The sequence below is a fragment of the Desmodus rotundus genome, chromosome 13, assembly GCF_022682495.2.
Source record: "Desmodus rotundus isolate HL8 chromosome 13, HLdesRot8A.1, whole genome shotgun sequence".
Lineage (NCBI taxonomy): Eukaryota > Metazoa > Chordata > Mammalia > Chiroptera > Phyllostomidae > Desmodus > Desmodus rotundus.
The window spans coordinates 94,716,064-94,738,676 of NC_071399.1; the positions used below are offsets into that span (position 1 = coordinate 94,716,064).

Genomic DNA, 22,613 nt, shown 5'->3' on the forward strand with positions numbered 1-22,613 from the left:
ATTCTAAATGATAGCTTTGCTAGATACAGTAATCTTGGATGTAGGTCCTTGCGTTTAATCTTGGGTAATGTAATTATGATGTGCCTTGGTGTGTTCCTCCTTGGGTCCAGCTTCTTTGGGACTCTCTGAGCTTCCTGGACTTCCTGGAAGTCTATTTCCTTTGCCAGACTGGGGAAGTTCTCCATTATTTGTTCAAATAAAATTTCAATTTTTTGTTCTTCCTCTTCTCCTTCTGGCACCCCTATAATTCGGATGTTGGAACGTTTCAAGGTGTCTTGGAGGTTCCTAAGCCTCTCCTCATTTTTCCAAGTTCTTGTTTCTTCATTCTTTTCTGGTTGGATGTTTCTTTCTTCCTTCTGGTCCATACCATTGATTTGAGTCCCAGTTTCCTTCTCATCACTATTGGTTCCCTGTACATTTTCCTTTGTTTCTCTTAGCATAGGCTTCATTTTTTCATCTGTTTTTCGAATAGATTCAACCAAGTCTGTGAGCATATTGATAACCAGTGCTTTGAACTGTGCATCCGATAGGTTGGCTATCTCTTCGTCACTTAGTTGTATTTTTTCTGGAGCTTTGAAGTGTTCTGTCATTTGGGCCTTTTTTTTTTTTTTTGTCTTGGCGCGTCTGTTACTTTAAGGGGCGGAGCCTTAGGTGTTCCCCGGGGCTGGGTAATGCTGGTCCTGCGCTGTGATGCTGTACGTGGGGGCGGGGCCGAGAGGGAGCAATGGCGCCCGCTTCACTGTCCTCCGGATTTCAGTCTTTCACTCCGCTACCCACAATCAAACTGGGCCCCTCTGGTGCTGGTTCCCGAGTAAGTGGGCCTGTGCACACTCTAGGCCCCTGTGGGTCTCTCCAACAACCTCTCCTGTGAGGCTGGGAGTCTCTCCTGCCGCCCCAACCCCCAGGGGCGCTTTCAATCAGAGGTTTGAGGCTTTATTTCCCCGAGCTGGAGCCCTGGGTTGCTCAGCGGTCTGCTTCTCTGCCCGCCGTTCGTCCGGTTTATCTGTGGGCGAATGTGGTGCCACAAGGTGCTACCCGCCACTCTGCCTGCCCCGTTCTCCGTCACTCTGTGTCCGGCCCTCTGGGTTTATCTGTGCAAATGTCGGACTGCAGGGTCTGCTAGTGCTCGGACTGCCTCCGCCATTTGTCCCACACTCCGCCAGTCTCAGTCCCGCCACAGCCACGCCACGCGAGTCTTCTCCACCCCGGTGCCCGTCTCCGCCCCTCCTACCAGTCTGGATGAATGATTATTTTCTGTTTCCTTGGTGTTGGTCCCCCTTGCTGTTCGATTCTCTGTCAGTTCTGGTTGTGCGAGGAGGCGCAGTGTGTCTACCTACGCCGCCATCTTGGTTCTCTCCCCAGAGTACTCTTTAATTTCATAAAGTATACATCATTTATGTCTGTCCACAGGTATAGTCGATTCCTGACTGATTTTGTTTAAGTGGACCACTAAAAATCAAACCCACAGATGAGGGGCGGGGCCTGTCTGAGTCCAGAGGCAGGACTGGGCTGCAGGTGAGAGGGCTGGCCAGGCCAGAGATGTGGGTGGGGCTGGGTGGGAGGCCAATTTAGGCTGGCAGGCCTGAGGGGCTGGCAGTTCTGGACCAGAGATGAGCATCCACATGGGCCCGAGGTTAGGCGCTGCTGCTGGCCGCGGGTCTCTGCTGTCACGAGGTGATGCTCCTGGCCAAACGTGATGCAAACAACGCAATCCAGGTACAGGAGGTGAGCTGCAGGGGGTATGAGGTGAGGGGACTGGGGGCAGATACAGCTACCCCGAAGGCAGCAGAAAAGGGGGGCCAGACTCTTCCTGGGTATACATCTTGGGTCCCGATTTAAGGGACCACTTCCTGTGGGACCACTTTCCTATGTTAATCTAGATTATATGATGTTTATAGACAACTTTGGTATGTGGGTATACAATGATACCCAATTTTTAATCCAAGAACAAGATAGCTTTCCTTTGTTACAGTTTCTGTTATTGGGGAGCAGTTTCCAACTTTGTTCATACCGATCCTGTACATCATTGTTAAGTGTATTCCGAGGGTTTTTTTTAAACCTGTTTTGTTGCCATTGAGTCCTTAACACATTGTATCTTTACTTTACTATTTCTACATTTATTTCTGCATGTTATTTCCCCATCACTGCACTAAATTCCATTTGTGATACTTTTCCGTTGATTCTCATGAGTTATGAAGGTAAACTCGCTCTCCCGCAGTAATGATTATTCCATTTTGGTAGCTGTATATGACATAGAAATAGTTAAAGCTTGAAAGGAAATAGAAAGATGTGAGGTAATGTGAGGAGCTAGAAAAATTCTTTTTGTTAGTCCTAGATATATTAATGACTAAATAAAAGAGCAGCATCGTTCTTAGCGTTTTAAGGGACTGTACAGCCTGGAAGCAAGCATGGTGTTCTAGAAATCTCAAGTGTTTTGTTAGCGGAGATGTGCCCCCGACTTGGTAATCTGAGGAACACACAAGGTAGCAAATGTTCACGTTTTCAAAGAGGAAAACTTTAGATGGTGAATTCTGGCATCTAACAGAGTAAGATTCTTTGTTCTAAGTGACATTATGAAACGGTTATTAATGTGACTTATGAGGAATGGAAAGAAGCAGGGATCCTCAGATGCTGACTCAGTTTTATCACAGTGCGACTCAGTCTCCTAAGTCGTCAGATCTTCCTTTGTCTCCTGAACTTTTCCAGATGTCTTCTCAACTTGGGACACTTCTCCCCAGTATTTGCAAGATGGCTGGCATTTGTTGTTCTCTGAGTTTCAGCTTCCATGCTGCCTGTTCCAAGAAAGGCAGCATTTCCCATGTAGGATGCAGAGGGACATGTTGTTTGTATTCTAAGGGACTCTTCAGGATACAGAGCAGGGTTTGTCACTCTCAGCACTATGGACCTTTTTGGCCACATAATTCATTCTCCTGGGGGATGGTCCTCTGCATTGTAGGTGCTTATTAGCATCCTATACCTCTATTCACTGCCCACACCCTGGCTTCCCTTCCCCTCAGGACAGTCTAAAATGGCTCAGCACATTGCCTCAAGCCCCCTTGGGGGCAGAAATCACTTTTGGTTGAGAACCAATGAATTTGAAGCCTTTATCATTTTGGAAAACAGAACTTGCTCTGGTATGCAGTGGTTTTATCATTTTTCTATGTTAATTATTTTCCAACTCTGACTGTGATTAATTTTGAACAGTTATTTAAAAGTGTATTTTAAAACATCTAAATGTAGGGACTTTCTAGTTACCTTGTGACTGGTTTCCAGATGAATGGCAAAGAGAGCAATAAACATACTTTATGAGACATTTGTTGGAACCTGCGTTCTAGCTTAGTATATAGTCAGTTGTAAAAATGTTGCAAGTGTGCTTGAAAATCATTTGTAATTTATTTTTTTGTTGCCGCTTACTTAAACAGTGAGAAAAACATTTATTCAAAATTGTACACCAAGAGTTAAAAAGAAACTGCTAATGACAGGGGACTCAAGAGTTGGAAAATTTTAGTTTAAGGTTAAAAGTTATAAGCCTAGCAAGTAATGTATATGTTAAAGGTTTTGTTTCAGAAACTACAGATAAGGCCTGTCCTGGCTCCTGGAAAACAGCTGACCTCCTGGGGCACTGGTAAAGATTACTCCCTGGGGACAAGTTGGAGGCATCCAGACCTTTGTGTTCTAGGGAGAGACCCAAGGGACACAGTCAAGAGGAAAGGTACCCTGGGGTGGGGGGAGATGGAGACCCTCTTGGGCCAGAATCCAGCTGCTGAGTGGGCCTGGTGGCTGAGCCTCATGGGGCAGGGCTGCCAGCAGGCCTGAGGGCCAGGGCGGGGACAGCGCCAGCTGGTGTGGCCCCTGCTGTGGCTTTGCTCTTGTGGGAGCTGGGCTGTCTGTTTAGCTCCTTCAGTTCTCTGACTTCCTGGAGAAGAAGAACCTATCCCCTGGCTGCTGGGTCCTGCAGCAGCCCCCGCCCCTGGCGGTAGCAGCCTGCTCACAAGGACTTGGCTGCTATGATTTGGGGGAGGAGTGAATTTTCTGGACCCCCAGCAGCCACATGAGCAGCTCCTCCATGTGAGGCTGGGGACAGTGGGCAGTTGTGCTTCCAACCAGATGGGCTCATCTAAACCAAAGACCCCAGGGGAGCAGACGAGGGCCATGGGGTCAGGTTGGCAAATGCGGCAGTCCCACCATGGCCAGCCCTCAGCTCCGCAGCCCCCTCCTCACCGGTCCTCAAGCTCAGGGTCCCCGGGACCTGAGGCGGGGGAGGCATGGGCATGGGCACCACACACTTGTGAGGAGCAGGGCAGAGCCCCCCCCAGAATTGCTGCTGCCGCCGCCAGACCCTTGACTTCTCTCTGGGAAGGATGATGGTCCCCTGCTGTTCTGGCCCCTCTCACCTACTCAGGGAGCAGGCGGAGCTGTTTCCTTTTTTTTTCCCCCTTTAATAAATTTTATTTTTTACTGAATTATAATAAGTAGAGAAAACGCACAGATCTTAAAAGTACAAGATGATATTTAAATACGTAAACTGTCATGATAACCATCATTCGGATCAAGATGTAGAACATTTGAACACCCCAGCAGATGTGTCGCATCCCAGATGATAACTCCCAAAGTTACCCATTACGCTGACTTATTTTTACCCTGAGTTAGTATTTTTTTCATGAATTCCTATTTCTTGACCTGATTGTTGGCTACATGACTGTGGTCACTTTTTATGCATCCGTACACTTAGAACTTGTGTACTTTTCTGTATGTTATACTTCAGTATTTTTTTTTACAGCCCGCTTCATAGGCTCACACCCCTGTCCGCCCCACCTCCTCCCCAGGGGGCAGGGACCACAGAGAGCCTGGGCGTCCTGCAGGTGCTCCCATTTGGGCGGGGTTCCCGAAGTTGCAGGCCCTGCCCCTTCGTTGCGCAGAGGAGGAAACTGAGTCCCAACCAGGGCAGCCCCGGGCCCAGGTCGCCAGCAGTGCAGCCCCCCACACCCTGCCAGGAAGTCCTCAAGGGGCATCGCAATGGGAAAAGTCAGTCCCTGACTCGAGTGCACGACCCGTGTGGCCAGGGCTCTCAGACACACCAGGTACACACGTGGGGCCAGAGGAAGAAGGGGAGGTCAGCAATTCGTCCTTCTCAGAGGAAGGCTCCCGTGGGGGGCTTCCTGGACCAGTGATGCAGCTGGTTGTGGGGTCCCTTGTGGGGTTACAGCAAGGAGGGCTCCCCTTTCTCTGGACGATCAGAATTCACAAGGAGAATGGACACAGGTCATACTTCTGCGCTTTTACTCGGAAACGATGTGGAAACTCCCAGCCTGTGGGAGAAGGCAGGACAGGTGCCCTCCAGGCCCCTGTGAGTTCTCACTGTCTCCAGGCCTCTCCTGCCACAGCCTCTCCTTCAGCGGACGGCCTGAAGTGGACCATGGGCCCTGGACACCGGGTCTGAGGTTCCAGTAGACTCATGGTGAGGGCTTATCACCTCAGAGGCCAGTCTTCAGGCTCAGGAACTGCAGCCCTGGCATGCTAGCTCTTCCCCTTCTCGGGGACCCTGCTGCTCCCCAGGACGGGTATAAACACAGGGACGGGGGTGCTCCTTGTGGCTGGTCTGCCTTTTTCTCCTCAGTGGACAGTGCTGAGGATTTTTTAAAACACAAGCCCGTTTTATCTCTGACTTCAACCCACCCCCACAGCATTTTCCTTAAAGTCTTCCACCCCAGAGTGAAAAGCTCAGGGCATTCACTCCCTGGCTCCATGCTACAGCTGCCCAAACTGTGGCAGAGCTGGGATGAAACGCCACTCCCACCTGGTTTGTGATCCCCTGGGAGGTCCGGCACCGGGGAGGCACACCAGGGCTCAGCTTCTTTTCCGTGGCCTGCGGGGAGGCCCCAGAACTCCACATCTCTGTCCAGTTTCAGGCATCTGTACCACCCTGCTGAACCCAGGAAGCAGGTGGCGTTGATGGCTCACAGCCCTTTGGTGAACAATTTAATTGCTTTTGCGGGGGGCTGTGGGGACCGATGGTCTTTTATGTTTTAGTTCTCTGGCAGAAGCCCATTTAGATGGTGCAGAATCCTCGGTCTTTGATTTCGGATAAATGCTGATTTCCATGAAAAAACCCTAATTATCTCCGTCTCTTCCCTCCCTCCAGGCAGAGTCACCGGGGAAGGCAGTGCCTGCCCTTTGGCACCACGGAGGCCCTCTCCCACCCTGGTAACTTGTAGTGACACTGAAGTGCCCCCATCCCCCATCTTGGGCAGCACCCTCCCCTCCCCATGTCCAGGTCGCAGCTGGGGCCTGATGCAGACCCAGCCTCTGGACGCCAAGGAGACCTGCATCCATTTGGAACATATTCCCGTAGGACCCCCCCAACCCTGGTTTTCTCCCCAGTGGTTGTCTTTCTGCTTCGATGGCTCTAACAACTTCTGTCTGTTAAACCCCAGGGGACCAGTCTCTGGGAGCAAGAAGGGTGAAGATGATGAAATAGTCCTTTTGTGGTTGGGTTTGCGAGTAGGAGAAACGGTAGTGAACTTGAGCAGACAGCATTCTGGTTTGTACCAGTACAGCATCTGTGAGGGACCTGCACCTGTGCTCAGGGCTAGGCTCACCGTTCACCCCGCTGCCCCCCCAAAACATCCGGGATTGGGATTTTCTTTTTTTTTAAGCAGCGATTTGCCACCACGTGGGGCGGGCGGGAGGATGGCATTGGAGAGAGCATGCTGAGACGGGGACTACTGGGGCCCGTCCTGTCCAGGACACCTCCCCACACCCCCCTGCAGAACAGGGTGCACACACAGCAGGTCTCTCCCCGGGCTGAAGGAGGCCAGGTCGCCTGAGCTTTGGGGCCCTGGGTTTGTCCTATTGCAGTAATAGTAATAGTGGTAATAATAATAAACAATAACTAACAATACCCTTGTTGTCATCCCCAGGGTTGGCTGGCTGGCTGTGGAACTGCTGAGGAGCATTTGTTTTAGAATTATTTTCCACTTGTGATGTTTTCTGGATGGAATCCCACGCAGATGTGACATTAAGGGGGAGCCACTGTCTTCGGATGGGTGACTGGGGCTCGCCGAGGGTCAGGTCGGATCCGGCAGACTCCCACCTGGTCAGGACAGCCACCGGATGTATGTCCATGGAGGTGGCTCTGGGGAGACGGTGTCTCCTGTGTGTGGCGGTCTGAGCTCGGGCCACGGACTCCCATGGACCAGCCTTCAGCAAGCGGCCTTGGAGGCACGGGAGGCCATGTGAGCCTGGTCACTGACCCCCTTCCCCTGCAGGGAACACTGTTGGGGTGCACATTCCCCTCGGGGAATCATCTGCATGTTGGCGACGTGCTGTTCGAATGAGGCCCCCTCTGGCCCTGCACGTGGGCCCCTTGGAGGACGGGCAGCTGGCGTGGGGGTTCGGCCCAACCAGCAGAGGCTTCCTGTGGGCACATAACTGCCCCCCAGAGCCCAAGAGTCTGGCACACAGTCCCCACCGTGGGTCACCCTGAACTTCGTCCAATGGCGAAGGCAGCGTGGAGAACAGGGTTGCTCCTAGTCAGGAACCTGTGAACAGGAGCTGGGGGTGGGTTGACTCAGAGACCCGGAGAGGGGAGTGTGTCAGAAGCGAGGTCTGGCAGGGTCCCCTCCCCGCACTGCGAGGTCCCCAGCGAGGAGTGGGTGGTGGCCTGGGGTGCAGGGTTGGCCAGGAGCTGAGCGGCATCCACAGGCATCGGAGGCACCTCGACTTGGTGCAGTTAATGGGTTGAAACACTCAGACGTGGGCATTAAACACACTCATGAAATCCCCAAACCAGAGCCGAGCTGAGCTTCCAAAGTGACTGAGAGGTATAGCAAATAAAAGTCTGAAATTACAGAAAGCTTTTTACAGAGATCGCTCTGCAGGACCAGGGGAGGGGCCCTTCTGCTCTCTGTCGAGTTGTTACAGAATTTTATTTTGTTTTTAACATCATGGTTTTTAATAAGAAACCATCTGGCAGCATTCCCCCCCACCCAGGGGTATTGTTTTGTGGCCCTTTTCAGCTGGAAGGCTGATTTTGTAATAATTTACCAAACAGAAGTGTCCTTTTCCTGATGCGGAGACAGGGGCTCCTGCAGGGGACATCTGTTTGCGGAGCGCGCTTGGGGGGTCCGTGACCTCGTTACACCTTGGCGGGGGGGGGGGGGGGTTCCCTCTCCCGAACACCTCCCAGGGTCTGAGTCGAGCACACGGGCCGTTCTGTTATAGAACACGCGGGGGGTGGTTCATGATAAAGTTTTACAGAAAGGATTCCCCCTTTCTGTCTCTGGAGGTTACCCCACGCACACACATACCTACTAGGTTCGAAATGCCCGCCGCCAGAGGAAAGACGTCTCTCAATGCCAGAGACTGTTGAAAGGAAAGAAATTATTTATTTAAAAATCACACAGACTTAGAGTAATGACTGAATGTCTTCATTAAGATACTAAAGTCCTCTAGAATACCCACAGATGCACAGTCCTTCCCTCTCCCTCTGCCCAGTCTGGGGTACCGCATCTCAGGAAAAGAATTAGAAGTCCGTGATTCAGACTCCTGGCACCATCAGTTGTGTGGCTGCTGCAATCTCCAGTTAATCCAAAGCCATGTGGCAGCCCATGCCACAGCCCACCAGCAAGAGTCCTTTCTCCCCTTGTCTTCCCGGCAAAGTCTCTTCAGCTGCCTAAGCCATGTGGCAAAAAGAAGCACTCCAAAACCCCATGGTCCTCTCCTATTCACTCCACCAAAGCTGCATGTTTCTCTCCCTTCTTCCCCAAAACCTCGTGGTCGTCCCTCTTCTCCTTCAGAACCACGTGGTCCTCTCTCTCTATGGCTGCCGCACCTAGGTTTAAATCCCAGAGCCCATCTTCCTTTGCAGCCCCATTTCTGACTCCTCCTACAACCAGTTACACCTGCCAGCATCCCTGTATTCTTCCAGCTTTACTGGGCTGCCATAGTAAGTCCGGGCAGGTGTGGCCCCCTGCATGGCATGGAGCCAATCATCTCCACGCTCTCACGCAGGCTCTGTAACCAGGGGGAGTTGCTTCCCAGTTACATCTTAGGTGGAATTTGCTCCCATCCCCCTGGCTCAAAGTGTGCCCACAGCTATTTAACATATCTATGAAACCAGTTAAAGGTTATAGATATGTTAAATGACCGTGCCAGGGGTTAGCTGCAAAGCTCTTGCTACCCAAAACAGCTCTGAATGGCTCTGTTCCATATGTCCCTTCCCCGTGCTCAGGCTTGTGGGTGTGAGGACATCCTATAAATTTTTGCTAATATTTCCTGAACACCTTGAGTTCGGGACCCCATTACAAATCCCTTCTTATGGCCCTCCTCTTGGCTACACCCTGCTTCAGTTCCAGGAGGTGGCGCTGGGCCACCCCGAGCAGAGGCTGAGGGGCGAGGTGGGCGGCTGCACGCTGACCTTGGGGAGTAGCCGTGCCCGGGCCACGCGGGGTTCCGGACACAGGGCTAGGAGGAGAACGGTCTGAAGCGGCCCAGGGAGCCCCTGCTGGGCACGGTGCTGCCGGGCAGCTGGGCGTCACCTCAGGAGGCGCAGAAGGAAGTGAGACGCCCCATTAGAAAGGGAAAACAGCGCCGAATACACAGCTGCCTCCAAAACATCTCCCGGTTTGGCCAGAGGTGCCGGGTGCCAGATGGGCAGTGCCAGGGAGTGGAACCAGGGCGCCCACCGACACTGCACCTCCAAGGGACACACAGGAGCAATCGGCCAGCAAGCCACACGGGCGGAAACTTAAAGTGGGAGGGAGGGTCAGAGAGGGACAGATGACAGGGGCATCTGTAGGGAAGATCCAGAAACATCCACAAACTGCCAGACTAACGCGTGATTTTACCCAAGCCACTGGGTTCAAGGCCAATTTACAAAAATCAAGCTGATTTATTTAGAAAAGCAGCAAACAGGAAAAAATTTAAATGCCCCAGCAATGGCATGTGGGCATCTGCCGGGAGCCCACCAACAGCCGACCCTTGACACAGTTGGGACGGATGAGATGCGTCTGCACAGCAGAGGCAGCTGTGGCTGGGCTTCCTGTCTATCTCTTCTTGCAAGTCTGTCTTTGCTATTACTAGGTGGTGGGATTTTTGAGCACTTGTATTTCAGGTCCACTGATCTGCAGAATTCCAACACAATGGCACAAATTGATTTCTTGGCCATAGAACAAAAGTCCCTTATAACCCCTCTGCAGCCTACTTCCCCTACCTATTGGAAGATTAATATTAGACAATGGGCAGGCCAGCTGCCTGGAAATAGAGAAAAGTTTTACTAGATGTTCCCCTTAGTACAACCCCCCATATACCTTGGACAGGAATAATAATTGACAGAACTAGATGGGTAAAAGAGCAAGGAAAATACGTGAACTAAGATGATTTAAGCATGAGGTAACAAATACAAAGATCATCCCCTGCAAAGCACATAAAGAAAGAACCTAGACGGGAAGATAGACGGCTGAGTTAGAGAGCCTAACCACATAGGCCCTTTAATAGTTCACATATAACTGCTGGCTAGTCTAGCATATCTTTTTGACCTATGCCAAATTCTGAACACTTTGTTAGACATCAAATGATCAATAGCCATTTGAAACTTTGAACATGTAGTTACTTGTGCTTGTCTGATTGATGGCCCTCCTGGTCAAAATAACTTTTGTTTAGTATGAACAAATCTGTAGAACTTCCTGTACATTTCCTTGGTATTTCTGTATAAACTTTTCCTGCTTGAGAAATCATGCCATGCACCTGTTCCTTTGATGTCATATAACAAATCCCCATAAAAATAAAGCTTGATTAAACTCTTAGAGTTCGGTCAGACTCACAAGGGCTGGCCGTTCTCCGGCATCAAACTTGGTGTCTGATCCCTCGTTCGTCGCCTGTGCCGTCCATCCTTCGGGGACCCTGAGACCCGCCGAGGCTGGACCCCGGCAGACATCTATGCCTGGGAATAAGTCCCTGTACGGACCTCCACATGGAGCGAGAGAACCCCCCAGGGGAACGGTGAGAGGGGACGGAGCACCATGTTCACGCCACACTCACCCCCCCCACTTCAAGCCACATTCTTGCCGTGTTCACATGCCGTCCATGCATGGATCACGTGCCAATCACACACCGATCACGTGCCATCCATGTGTTGTTTCCATTGATCACGTGCCATCCACGCTTTGTTCACATGTTGTTTACACACAGTTCACGTGCTGTTTGATAGGGGACTTAAGAGTTGGAAGATTTCAGTTTAGGTAATAGCTAATAAGCTTAATAATCAATGCCTGCAAAAGCTTTGTTCCAGGAACTGGTAGTGGGACCCACCCTGACTACAGGAGGCCAGGAGCAGCTCCACCTGTGCGCCTCAGGAGGCCCACACCCAGTTCCAGGTGGTGTCTGAGCCATTGTGCTCCAGGTGAGATGCCCACCGCTAGGACACAGCTAAAGCCCACCGCCCAGGGTGAGAATGCTGAACTTGTTTGTAATCCAATGAACTTTTCCCTGAATTCCAAACCCCTACCTACGCTTTGCTCTCCTTATAAAAAGGGCCATTTTAAAATGGAATTTAGATGGTCTGTCAGGGTACGAACCCGCCATGTTCTCATATCGCCGGCCATGTGCATAAAGCGCCATAAAGATTCAGTCCCTGTTGCTGCTGATTGGGTTTGGTAGTGGCGGGCAGCCCGGATGCCAGTGTCTTCTCTGGTTTCATATTTTGGCGACTCCGCCGGGACCCACTTTGGGACTCTCCGGGAAGTGTGGGTATTTGGTGGGGAGTCCCATTGGCTGCCTGGGCTGAGAGGCCCTGAGGTTTTGGTTTGGAGAATCCCAAGCAGCTGCCAAGTGATTTCACTTGGGGATTCTCCCCCTCACTCCTGGCATTTCTCATCGTTTTTCACATTTGATGGAATTGAAGCAGGGTGCAGCCAAGAGGAGGGCCCCAGGAAGGGATTTGTAATGGGGTCCAGGACTCGGGGTGTCCAGGAAATATTAGAAAAATGTATGTAGGATGTCCTCACCCCCACAAGCCTGAGCCAGGGGGGATGGGACACATGGAACAGGGCCATTCAGAGCTGTTTTGGGTAGCAACAGCTTTGTAGCTAACCCCTGGCAGTCATTTAACATATCTATAACCTTTAACTGGTTTCATAGATATGTTAAATAGCTGTGGCCCTGCTTTGAGCCAGGGAGATGGGAGTGACTTCCACCCAAGGTGGGTCTGAGAAGCAACTCCCCCTGGTTACAGGGCCTGTGGGAGAGCTTGGAGATGATTGGCTCCATGCCATGGGGCCACACCTGCCCAGACTTACTGTGGCAGCCCAGTAAAGCTGGAAGAATACAAGGATGCTGGCAGGTGTAACTGACTGTAGGAGGAGTCAGAAATGGGGCTGCAAAGGAAGATGGGCACTGGGATTTAAACCTAGGCGCGGCAGCCATAGAAGGGGGAGGACCACAAGGTTTTGGGGGAGAAAGGAGGAGACCATGCGGCTCTGAAGGAAGGAGTAGACCACGCGGCTCTGAAGTAAAGAGTAGACCATGCGGTTCTGAAGTAAATGGAAGGACCACACGGTTCTGAAGGAGAGTAGAGAGGACCACGAGGTTTTGGAGTGTTTCTTTTTGCCACGCGGCTTAGGCAGCAGGAGAGACTTTGACGGGAAGAAAAAGGGGAGAAAGGACTCTTGCTGGTGGGTCATGAGAAGGTGCCGCATGGCTTTGGATTAACTGAAGATTGCAGCAGCCACACAGCTGATGGTGCCGGGAGCCTGAATCACGGACTTCTACTTCTTTTCCTGAGACACGGTACCCCGGACTGGGCACAGGGAGAGGGAAGGACTGTGCATCTGTGGGTATTCTGTTGTATCCCGTACGCGAGCAGAAAATCAAATGGAGACGTGTGGAGTGCACTTAGATGGTACTTTATTTTTACCTGCGCAGGGGCGAACTCCCAGGGTGCCCGTTAAGGCTGCAAAGGGGAGTCGCGCCGAACGCTCACAGGCTAGCTCTTTTATACGGTGAGAAGCAAGCAAGCAAGTTACAAAAGTGGGAGTTGCGGCTATCTCTGCATAGCTCTGGGGTCAGGAGGAACTATCTGTCTGTCTCCTGTTGATAAGAACCATCTGTCTGTCCCACTTAATTTGTACCCTCAGTTTAAAGATAAGGGTCCAGACCCGAGATGAGTCTGGCACCCAAAGTTTTATGGCCCTCTAATTGGCTGTAACTCAGAATAAGCCCTCTGCAAATCACGTATTGTTTACCTTTACTTTGGCCGACAATGTTGTTTCTCTCCCCTATCTATTCTGGTGACCTTCAAGAGGTTTTCTGCTTAGCAATGCTTAAAATTGGCTAGCCCTCTTTCCTAGCTCTCAACATTCCCCCATTTCCTTGTTGGCACTTATGAGTCAAATCCTTGAATCATACTAATGATGGGGCCACAGGTTAAACAGAGGAGTATAATTAATAAAGGCCCACTAATACAGGAAATCAGGGTAGTCAACTATGGGGACATCTTAATAGATTCCTGCGTACTACGTTGGTTCTTCTAGATTTTCTCATTCTTTTAGTCTCTGGGTTAAGACCTTGATACTATCTCTAATTATCCCTGAATGATTAGCATAAAAGCAACAAGTTTCTCCTAATGCTGAGCATAATCCTTCTTTCCTTAAGAACAATAAATCTAATCCTCTCCGATTTTGGACAGCTACCTCTGCTAAGGAGTCTACCAGTCTTTCTAAATCAGCTACCTGATCTTGCAGCAGAGATATGTCCTTAGAGAAAGTCTGCGAAAGCTGCCTTAACTCTAAATCTCCCGAATGAGGGCTGCGGCACTGAGTGCGGGGGACCCTAAGATCCTAACAGTGGCTACTATGGGTATAAGAAGGGGAGTTTTTTTTTTCCTAGTCCTAGAGGGGAGAACAAAATCTGGGTTTCCTGCATAGAGATACACTTGGGGAATTATGTACCCAGTTACACGAAATTCTGGATAAGAAATTGGTGGCAAACAAAGATATATTCCTTGGAGGCATATAAACCAAATGCCCTCAGGGGCTTTCAGTAATCCTGGATTCTTTTCGGAGGAGTGGGTCATGTTCCTTGTTGTTAAACAACGATTTCTATAATCGGCTTACCTAAAATGGTGGTGTACCTACAGGGCTTAGTATCCAATTCCTAATATTCATGCAGGCTCAGCTTATAGAGCCTAGGGGTTCACTTCCTCCCCAAACCTGAGCACAGGTTCCCTTAGTGCCACCTGGGCTCACTGAACCTGTAAGTGAGCAGCCAGGGGCAACCTGGAAGCAGCATAGTAACTGGGAGCAGCATACTAACTAAACCATTATCTACTATATTCCCCCCTTTTGATGCAAAAAGTCGTTTTCGGCTCCTTTAGCATCACTATAGAGCTGGCCATAGTTCTGGGTATCAGTAAACTGCCTTAGTTTCTGGTACTGATGCTGATAATTCTGAAGGGCCAGCACCTTAGCTACTGCAGTACGAGTGACTGTGGCTTCTAGATTCTGAACTAGGGTCTGTAGGATGCAAGGCCCTAGGCTTAATCCCCAGAAGAATTATGAGTAAGGGGCCTAGGAATGGTACACCTTGAGTTCTGGACCCTATTACAAATCCCTTCCTGGGCCCTCCTCTTGGCGGCACCCTGCTTCAATCCTTCCTTTCAGATATATAACCCCTTTATAATTATATAAAGGACAATGGGCGAAGGTCTCATCTTCTTGTAACTGCTTCCGGCTGGACATGGACGTTGTCCTACCTAACCTTGGGTCAGGGGTGCCCTGAAAGGGGGTGCAGCACGGAGGTAGTCCTTTCCTGTAAGGGGAAGGACCTTATTTAATCCAAGTCAGTTGGCTGTCACTGCGAAGTTGCAGGCTCGGTGTCCAAAGGCTGGCATTACTGGACAGTTGGCATCCTCGTCATATTCTGGAGGTGACAGATTTGGCAAGAGAGTTGGAAGGCACAATTAAATCATAATTACCGAATCAGAAAGGCAGGCACCTAGGTAAAGAATGGCTCATCTGGAGGAAGGTGTATGAGACATGCTACACCTGTCCAAAACCCTGTGGCTCACTACACTTCACTCGGGCTGAGGGGAATATATCAGGATTTCTCTCCTTTCAGATCTCTGGGCCCTTTCTGTCTTGGCTATTAGGACAGAAAAGGGAAGATAAGCTCTGAAGTGAAGCCCACAGATCTCTCAAACCCTTTACCAACCCAACTACCTAGTTTAACCAAACTAGTTGAGTCTCAGGGGTAGATGATGAAGATGGGATCCTTAAGTGAGGCCTATATTGCAACCATTCTCTCAGGTAATGAGGCCATAGTCCCACGCCCTATGAAAACAGAAGGAGGAACACGCAGGTTAATTTACACAACCACTCCCAAGCCAGTCTCTATGCTGGTGAGACTGTCTTTTGGGAAGACATTCAGTTGCAAGGCCCTTGCTGCGATGACATACAGCAATGGCAATTTGACAGGCCCTTCGTGCCTGTAAATTGAACATCTTCGGTAATATTACAAACCCAGTTTCAACTTTCAAATGAAAGCAAACTTTCAAGACAGCTGCATGATTCCTATATCCAATACTGAGCATTGTGATTTTCCTTAGACCATGATTTTTCTCCTTAAGATCACCCTCATCGTTATTAAAGAGACTACTTTGAGTCCAACTTTTAATTCTGCCTGTCTGTTTGCATAAACACACCAAGAGCAGCCTGGATCGCCTATGATCTTTAAGTTTGCTTCGCTGGAACTCAGGGAACCTTTAGACTGACTTTTAGTCCGCCCCTCAGGGCACAGAAGCAGAGCCACACATCTGCCACCTGGCTTCGCCTGTACCAGTTGTTTCACTTAAATCCTTGAGGCTTTCGTTGTGCCTACAGGTTCCTTTTTATCCATCTTTCAGGAAAGCAACCTTCGCTCCTTCCCTGGAAAGACTGCCACGAACCACACAATCAACCAAGGTACCAAACTTCTTCCTGTGGGCTTTTGCTAGCTTCTCAAGTCAATCCCAGTTCCTCGGGGCTTCCTGATGACAACCAGAACCCAGACATGCCTCCTTCAGGCGTGACATTCCAGTCAAAGCATCGGTTAACAAATTATTAATGACTGGTCTTAATGGATTTATGCAGAGAAACCTTATGTCATTACTCACTCCTTCAGAATGCCAAATTCTGGAGGGATCAGGTAGGGAGAAAAATACCAAGTGCGAAGGAAAATCCTTTTCCTTCTGATATCTACTAAGATTGCATCTCTATGCCTTATACCTTCTATTACTGGCCCCACACACTTTCTTTCCAAAACTTTCACAAACTTTTATAACCTTTTACACACCTTTTTACAAACCCTCTTCTATCTTTACAGCTTCCCATAGACCTTCTGCAACATCCACTAACCTTCTGTATCCTTTCATACATCTTCATTTACATATCTTGCACTTTCCCTTGTTCACTTTCCTACAGAGTGTGAAGTTTTAACTATCCCTGGAATCCTCAATTTTCTTTTCAGAGCAGATACAGAACAAAATCTAAAACACAGACGGAGTTCTATAAGAACAGCACACAGGTAGAGGCATCCTCTTGCACCGGTGCGTCTACTGGAGCCTCTGCAGAGACATGCCATTCAGGTCCGGTCTCTTGGCAGAGACGTGCTCCTTTGCCTCAGGCTGAAACACACATCAGGCCCAAATGACCCTTCCTGGGTCCTGAGTGGCAAAGGCATTCTCTCCAACCGGTTACAGGCGACCTTCACTAGGTCTTCAGGTGACCCTAACTAGGTCTTCAGATACAGGGGGTTTCTGATTAGAAACGGAAGCAAAATGAAACTACATTACCATAAAACCAGAAAACAAGTAGTTGAGGTTTCCTTTCCTCCAGGTTTAAAACTTTCACAACCTTTCTACATATTTTTGCCCATCCAGATTTAACTACAGTCTACCTTTAATCCCTGCTCCTTTCCCACCCTGGGAAGGACTGTACTTAAACTCAGCACTTAAACTCAGTACGTGGCAGCCAAAAGTCCCTACTAGTACAGGCATCTTCTACTCAAAGTCCCTAGATATGCAGAGATATCCTGCAGCTTTCTTAAGATTAGACCTTGCAAATGCCCCATCAACTCCGCCCTCTGGGCTGAAGTTCCTTTTGGCAGGGCTTGCTGCCAAAGGACTTCAGTTTCCGTGGTTACCGCAGCCCCCGTGTACCGCTGCCCTTCCCTAAGGAAACTACTGCTATCCGAGAACAGAGCAAGCTCTGGTTTTTTGTATGCCTCATCCCGCAAGTCTGGGCGCATGCCTGTGACCTGCTCTAATATTTCATGGCAGCTATGCATGATGGTTGGATCAGGGGCTGGAAGCAGGGTGGCTGGATTCAAGGCGGCACTTTTCAGGAACTGGACTGATGGGGAATTCAGCAACTGCACCTGGTACTGAGTTAGCCGTGCATTAGACAACCAGCGATCAGGAGAGGATTTCAAAATTCTCTCTATATGATGCTCCCCAATTATCTGCAAATTCTGTCCAAGGGTGAGCTTGCTGGCCTCCTTCACTAGCATGGCTGTGGCAACTAGAGCTCGTAAGCAGGCTGGCCACCCTGAGGCTACTGGGTCCAATCTCTTGGACAAATAGGCCACGGGCCTTCTCCAGGGTCCTAAAGCCTGGCTCAGCACTCTCTTTGCAATGCCTCCGTTTTCTGCCACAAACGGCTTTCCTAAATTTGGCAAGGCCAATGCAGGTGCAGATACCAAAGCTGCCTTAAGCGCCTCAAAGGCTTGGTTCTCTTTTTCAGTTCAAGTTATATTTCCCTCTTTTCCCCTCGTAAGTTCATGGAGAGGCTTGGCCAATTCTGCAAACCCTAGAATCCAGAGGCGGCAATATCCTATTGCTCCTAAGAACTACCGCACCTGCCTGTAGTAATCTTTCTAGGAAAGCAGCGGGAGATTCCTCCCTCCCCTTCTCCCAACACAATCTTTGCAACCTCCCTATAAATTCTTTCCCTTTCTTCTGAGGTAAATAGAGTCTGACAATCATCCCAGGTTGGCTGGTGAGTCCTAAATATAGTTTCTAGTAGGGAAATTAATCCCTGCGGTTTCTCAGAAAATGGGGGATTCTGGTGTTTCTAATTATACAGATCACTAGTGGAGAAAGGAACATATATCAACCGAGGGGGTGCTCCAGCAGGGGCACCCGGTCCGGGCGGTGCTTCACGGAGTGGCAGAAGTGCCGGAGGTGCTGGGAATACTAGAGCCTCCTCCCCTTCTCTAGTTCCCCCTCGGGTGTGAGGAGGGCTCGAGAGTGTCCCTCCCTCCTCCGGCTGGGTAGAATGCGGCACTTCCCTCCTAGGGTAGGGAGGGAGCACATTCAAGGGGTCTAACATGTCCTCCCCAGGTCCTGGTAGTGGTGGGGGTAGAGTTTAGGCACCCTCCGCCCTCTAGGCGCGGAGGGCTCCGGGAATTTCTTTTTGTTTTCCTCTTCCCGCGGCTAACAGAACCGTTCTTCCGCGGGAAGCACTCCTTCTTAGACATTTCTGAATATAGCCTGGCTTGTCTGGGGCTATATCTACCCACACATTGATGTAAACTATCTGATCGGGGTGTGGGGCTCTATAAACTGTGGCCCGAACTGCAAACAATACCGGGAGGTCGAAAGTCCCCTCTGCAGGCCATCCGACACCAAAAGTCAGCCACTCTAGCTGGCAAAGAGTCCGCAGGAACTCCGGATCGAGCTGCACGCTCACGTAGCCGCGTGCACGACGCTGGAAATCAGAAAAGTTATTCAAGATGCAATCAAGCGGGGAGTTCGGGGGTGGACTCCCGCTGGCCCATTTTCACAAGGGTTAGTTTCACGTAACTGAGACAAGCACAATATCGAGACAAACAGCTAACGAGGTCGGAGGATATTCGCCTCGCCTGCCTGGCCTCTCCTCTCGCGAGGACTTAGGTCTGTCTTAGCTAAGGCTGCCCGCGTAGAATTCGGGTTAAACTCCCAGCCGTTATGCCGTATGACAGACTAAGGAACCGCAGGTTGGGGCCCACGCACGCTCCGTAGGCTGATGCCGGTGGAGCCACAGACACAATCACACTCTCATTCTCACTACATTAATAACATACCTCCGACAACATAACACAGACAAACACGACAAGGCCGCGCGGCACAGAGACAAAACCTATATTCGGAAGTGGCGTCCCACTATTCTCCGAACCCCTGGGTAGGGTACCGGCAGCGTCCTGCCTACTACCTCAGGGCAAAGCCTCCGGAGGACTGAAACCAAAACCGAAACAGGATCCTGACAAATTACTTACTGAGTTCGAACTGTCCACCCAGTCTCCGAAAGCAAAACTCCCAAAAGGGAGATCCCGCTGGGGCCTCCAAATGTTGTATCCCGTACGCGAGCAGAAAATCAAATGGAGACGTGTGGAGTGCACTTAGATGGTACTTTATTTTTACCTGCGCAGGGGCGAACTCCCAGGGTGCCCGTTAAGGCTGCAAAGGGGAGTCGCGCCGAACGCTCACAGGCTAGCTCTTTTATACGGTGAGAAGCAAGCAAGCAAGTTACAAAAGTGGGAGTTGCGGCTATCTCTGCATAGCTCTGGGGTCAGGAGGAACTATCTGTCTGTCTCCTGTTGATAAGAACCATCTGTCTGTCCCACTTAATTTGTACCCTCAGTTTAAAGATAAGGGTCCAGACCCGAGATGAGTCTGGCACCCAAAGTTTTATGGCCCTCTAATTGGCTGTAACTCAGAATAAGCCCTCTGCAAATCACGTATTGTTTACCTTTACCCTTACTTTGGCCGACAATGTTGTTTCTCTCCCCTATCTATTCTGGTGACCTTCAAGAGGTTTTCTGCTTAGCAATGCTTAAAATTGGCTAGCCCTCTTTCCTAGCTCTCAACATTCTAGAGGACTTTAGTATCTTATTGAAGACATTAAGCCATTACTCTAAGTCTGTGTAACTTTTAAATAAACAATTCCTTTCCTTTTCACCAGTCTCTGGCATTGAGAGACGTCTTTCCTCTGGCGGCGGGCATTTCGAACCTAGCAGGTGGGCGTGGGGGAAGGAACCTCCAGAGACAGAAAGGAGGAATCCTTTCTGTAATAATTTATCGTGAACCACCCCCTGCCCTTGCTCTGTAACAGAATCACTGCACTTTCTGGTTCAGGTTAAAATCCGGGGTCACAGCTTAGGTCATCTGGTAAAGGTACCATTCGGGGTTACAGAGCTCGATCTGAAAAAATGACGTCCGATCTGGTTTGGTTTGGGTACCCTGTGTTTGGGGCTCCATCTGGTAGAATGGGGGAAAAAGCCTCTGTTCCGGGAAGCAGCCCTTTGGGGCCAGTTCTGGCTAATTTGTCGATGTATGTCTAGCGTATACCTAGAGCGCATGTGGCTTTATTGTAGTGCTGCTCTGTTTGTGTCCTGTATAATTTAGACTCAGGAGAGCGCTGGTCACTGAATGGGTCTTTACGTTGCTGTATTATACTGTAACTAGAGTTGTTACAGTATAAAATCCGGTAAGTGGGACAAAATGCCTTACCTAGAAGTTTGTTTGAGTTTACATTATAAAGAGGCATGCAGAATTAAAAAAAAAAACCAACAGAAAATAAGTTAATGGCTCAGAGAAAGGGGAATTTGCATGTGAAAGACAGAAGCTCTGAGGAGAAGGACGAGGAAGATCTAGATATTGTGACTGCTGCACGCTGGTCAGTGTTCCCACAGCCCCAGGGGAGTGGATGGGGAAAGTGCACCTGAACCATTTTGAATCGGTCAAGGAACCAAATTTGGTAGAGAAAAAGCCCCTACCGGGGCAGGGCAATATCCTTTTCAGAAACTTCCAGTGGGAGTAGGGCCAGAGGGCCAGCCTGCTGGATGTTATTGGACGCACACTCTGTTTTCTACATTGGATCTGTTAAACTGGAACAGCTCAACCCCCTTTTTAAAAAAAATCTTTAAAAAAATTTTTATTGTTGTTGTTCAATTAGAGTTGTCTGCATTTTCTCCCCACCTCTCCACCCCACCCCAGTCAAACCGACCTCCCTCCCCCGCCTCCACCCTCTCCCTTTATTTTGTCCATGTGTCCTTTATAGTAGTTCCTGAAAACCCCTCTCCCCACTATCTCCTCCCCACTCCCCTCTGGCTATTGTTAGATTACTCTTAACTTCAATGTCTCTGGTTATATATTGTTTTCTTTTTTCTTTTGTTGATCATGTTCCAGTTAAAGGTGAGATCATATGGTATTTGTCCCTCACCGCCAATTAAAAAATGGGCAAAGGACTTGAACAGACACTTCTCTAAGGAAGACATACAGAGGGGCCAGAGACATATGAAAAGATGCTCAGCATCATTAGCCATCAGAGAGATGCAAATTAAAACCACAGTGAGGTACCCCCTCACACTGGTCAGAGTGGCCAACATAAACAAATCAACAAACACATGTTGGAGAGGATGCGGAAAAAAGGGAACCCTAGTATATTGTTGGTGGGAATGCAGACTGGTGCGGCCACTGTGGAAAACAGGAGGGAATTTCCTCAAACCCTTCTCATAGAGATGATCCTGCTAAAATGACTGATTTGGTTGCATCAGTTTTTGCCACTCATCATCCCCAGTGGACAGACGTACAAGCCTTATTGAATTCTTTGCTTCAATAAGGGGGATGAGCAATGAGCAGAGGCTGGTGTCAGATAAGGCAAATGAAGAGGCTCGGAGGTTGCACCAAGGAAATCCAGATGGGGCTCTGGGCCTTCCCAGGGCAATCCCTGTGACTGAGCCCAACGAGGACCCTAATGGGGACGGCCTTCCTCTCTTAGAGCACTGTAAGGGATGCCTCCTTGTGAGAATGGGGGAAGGCGTCCCTGAGCAGAAAAGGCTGACTATGGTGCAGGCGGTGCAACAAAAGTCCACAGAGGACCCCTCCCAACACCAGGAAACAGTTCAGGAGATTCCTGGGGATGGCAAGCGACTGCCACATTTGAATTCCAAACTTTGGGCTCATCGCCAAACCACTGTGTGAGGCTCTGAAGGGACCGGAATAGAGCCCTTTAAAGTGGACAAAGGAGTGCACTCAGGCTTTTGAGTGTCTGAAGGTGCACCTGGCTTCTGCACCGGCCCTGGGGCTTCCAAACCTACTGAAGCCTTTTCAATAATATGTGTGTGAGACACAGGGCTTTGTCCTAGGATTCCTCACCCAAAAGCTTAGTGACATATGCGGCCCATCGCATAATTGTCAGGGAAATTAGATCACACTGTCCAGGGGTGGCCAGCCCACTTGAGAGTGGCCGCCGCCTGTGAGCTCTTGCAGGAAGCTGAGAAGTTTCCCTTGGGACAGCCTGTACCAGTTATGTGTCCCAGCAAGTGTTGAGCCTGCTGGAGCAAAAGGGAAATATGTGGCTCGCCGCTGGAAGAACGGGCAGGTACCAAGCCATTCTTCTCGCCAATCCCAACGTCTCCCTCAAACCTCTACATTAAATCCTGCCTCTCTTCTCCCCGAGCCCGACTCGGCTGCGCTAATACATGACTCTGCTGAATAACAGATGAAGTGTATTGTAGCAGAATTGATTTACAGGACCATCCTTTAGAAGAAGCAGACTGGACTCTATACAGATGGGAGCAGTTGTATGGACAAAGGAAGC

General features: G+C 49.8%; 2 long non-coding RNA genes across 2 annotated transcripts; one reads left to right on the forward strand and one right to left on the reverse strand.

Moving 5' to 3' along the window:
• Positions 1-3,590: 3,590 nt before the first annotated feature.
• On the forward strand, positions 3,591-7,510 carry LOC128779846 (uncharacterized). Its single transcript, XR_008425921.1, has 3 exons — positions 3,591-3,712; positions 6,143-6,204; positions 6,921-7,510. It is a non-coding gene; the product is annotated as an uncharacterized lncRNA (long non-coding RNA).
• Positions 7,511-12,886: 5,376 nt separating this feature from the next.
• Positions 12,887-18,889, reverse strand: LOC128779878 (uncharacterized). The gene is made up of 2 exons (XR_008425943.1): positions 18,621-18,889; positions 12,887-15,326 (listed from the first exon to the last, which is right to left on the reverse strand). It is a non-coding gene; the product is annotated as an uncharacterized lncRNA (long non-coding RNA).
• Between the last annotated feature and the right edge of the window lie 3,724 nt (positions 18,890-22,613).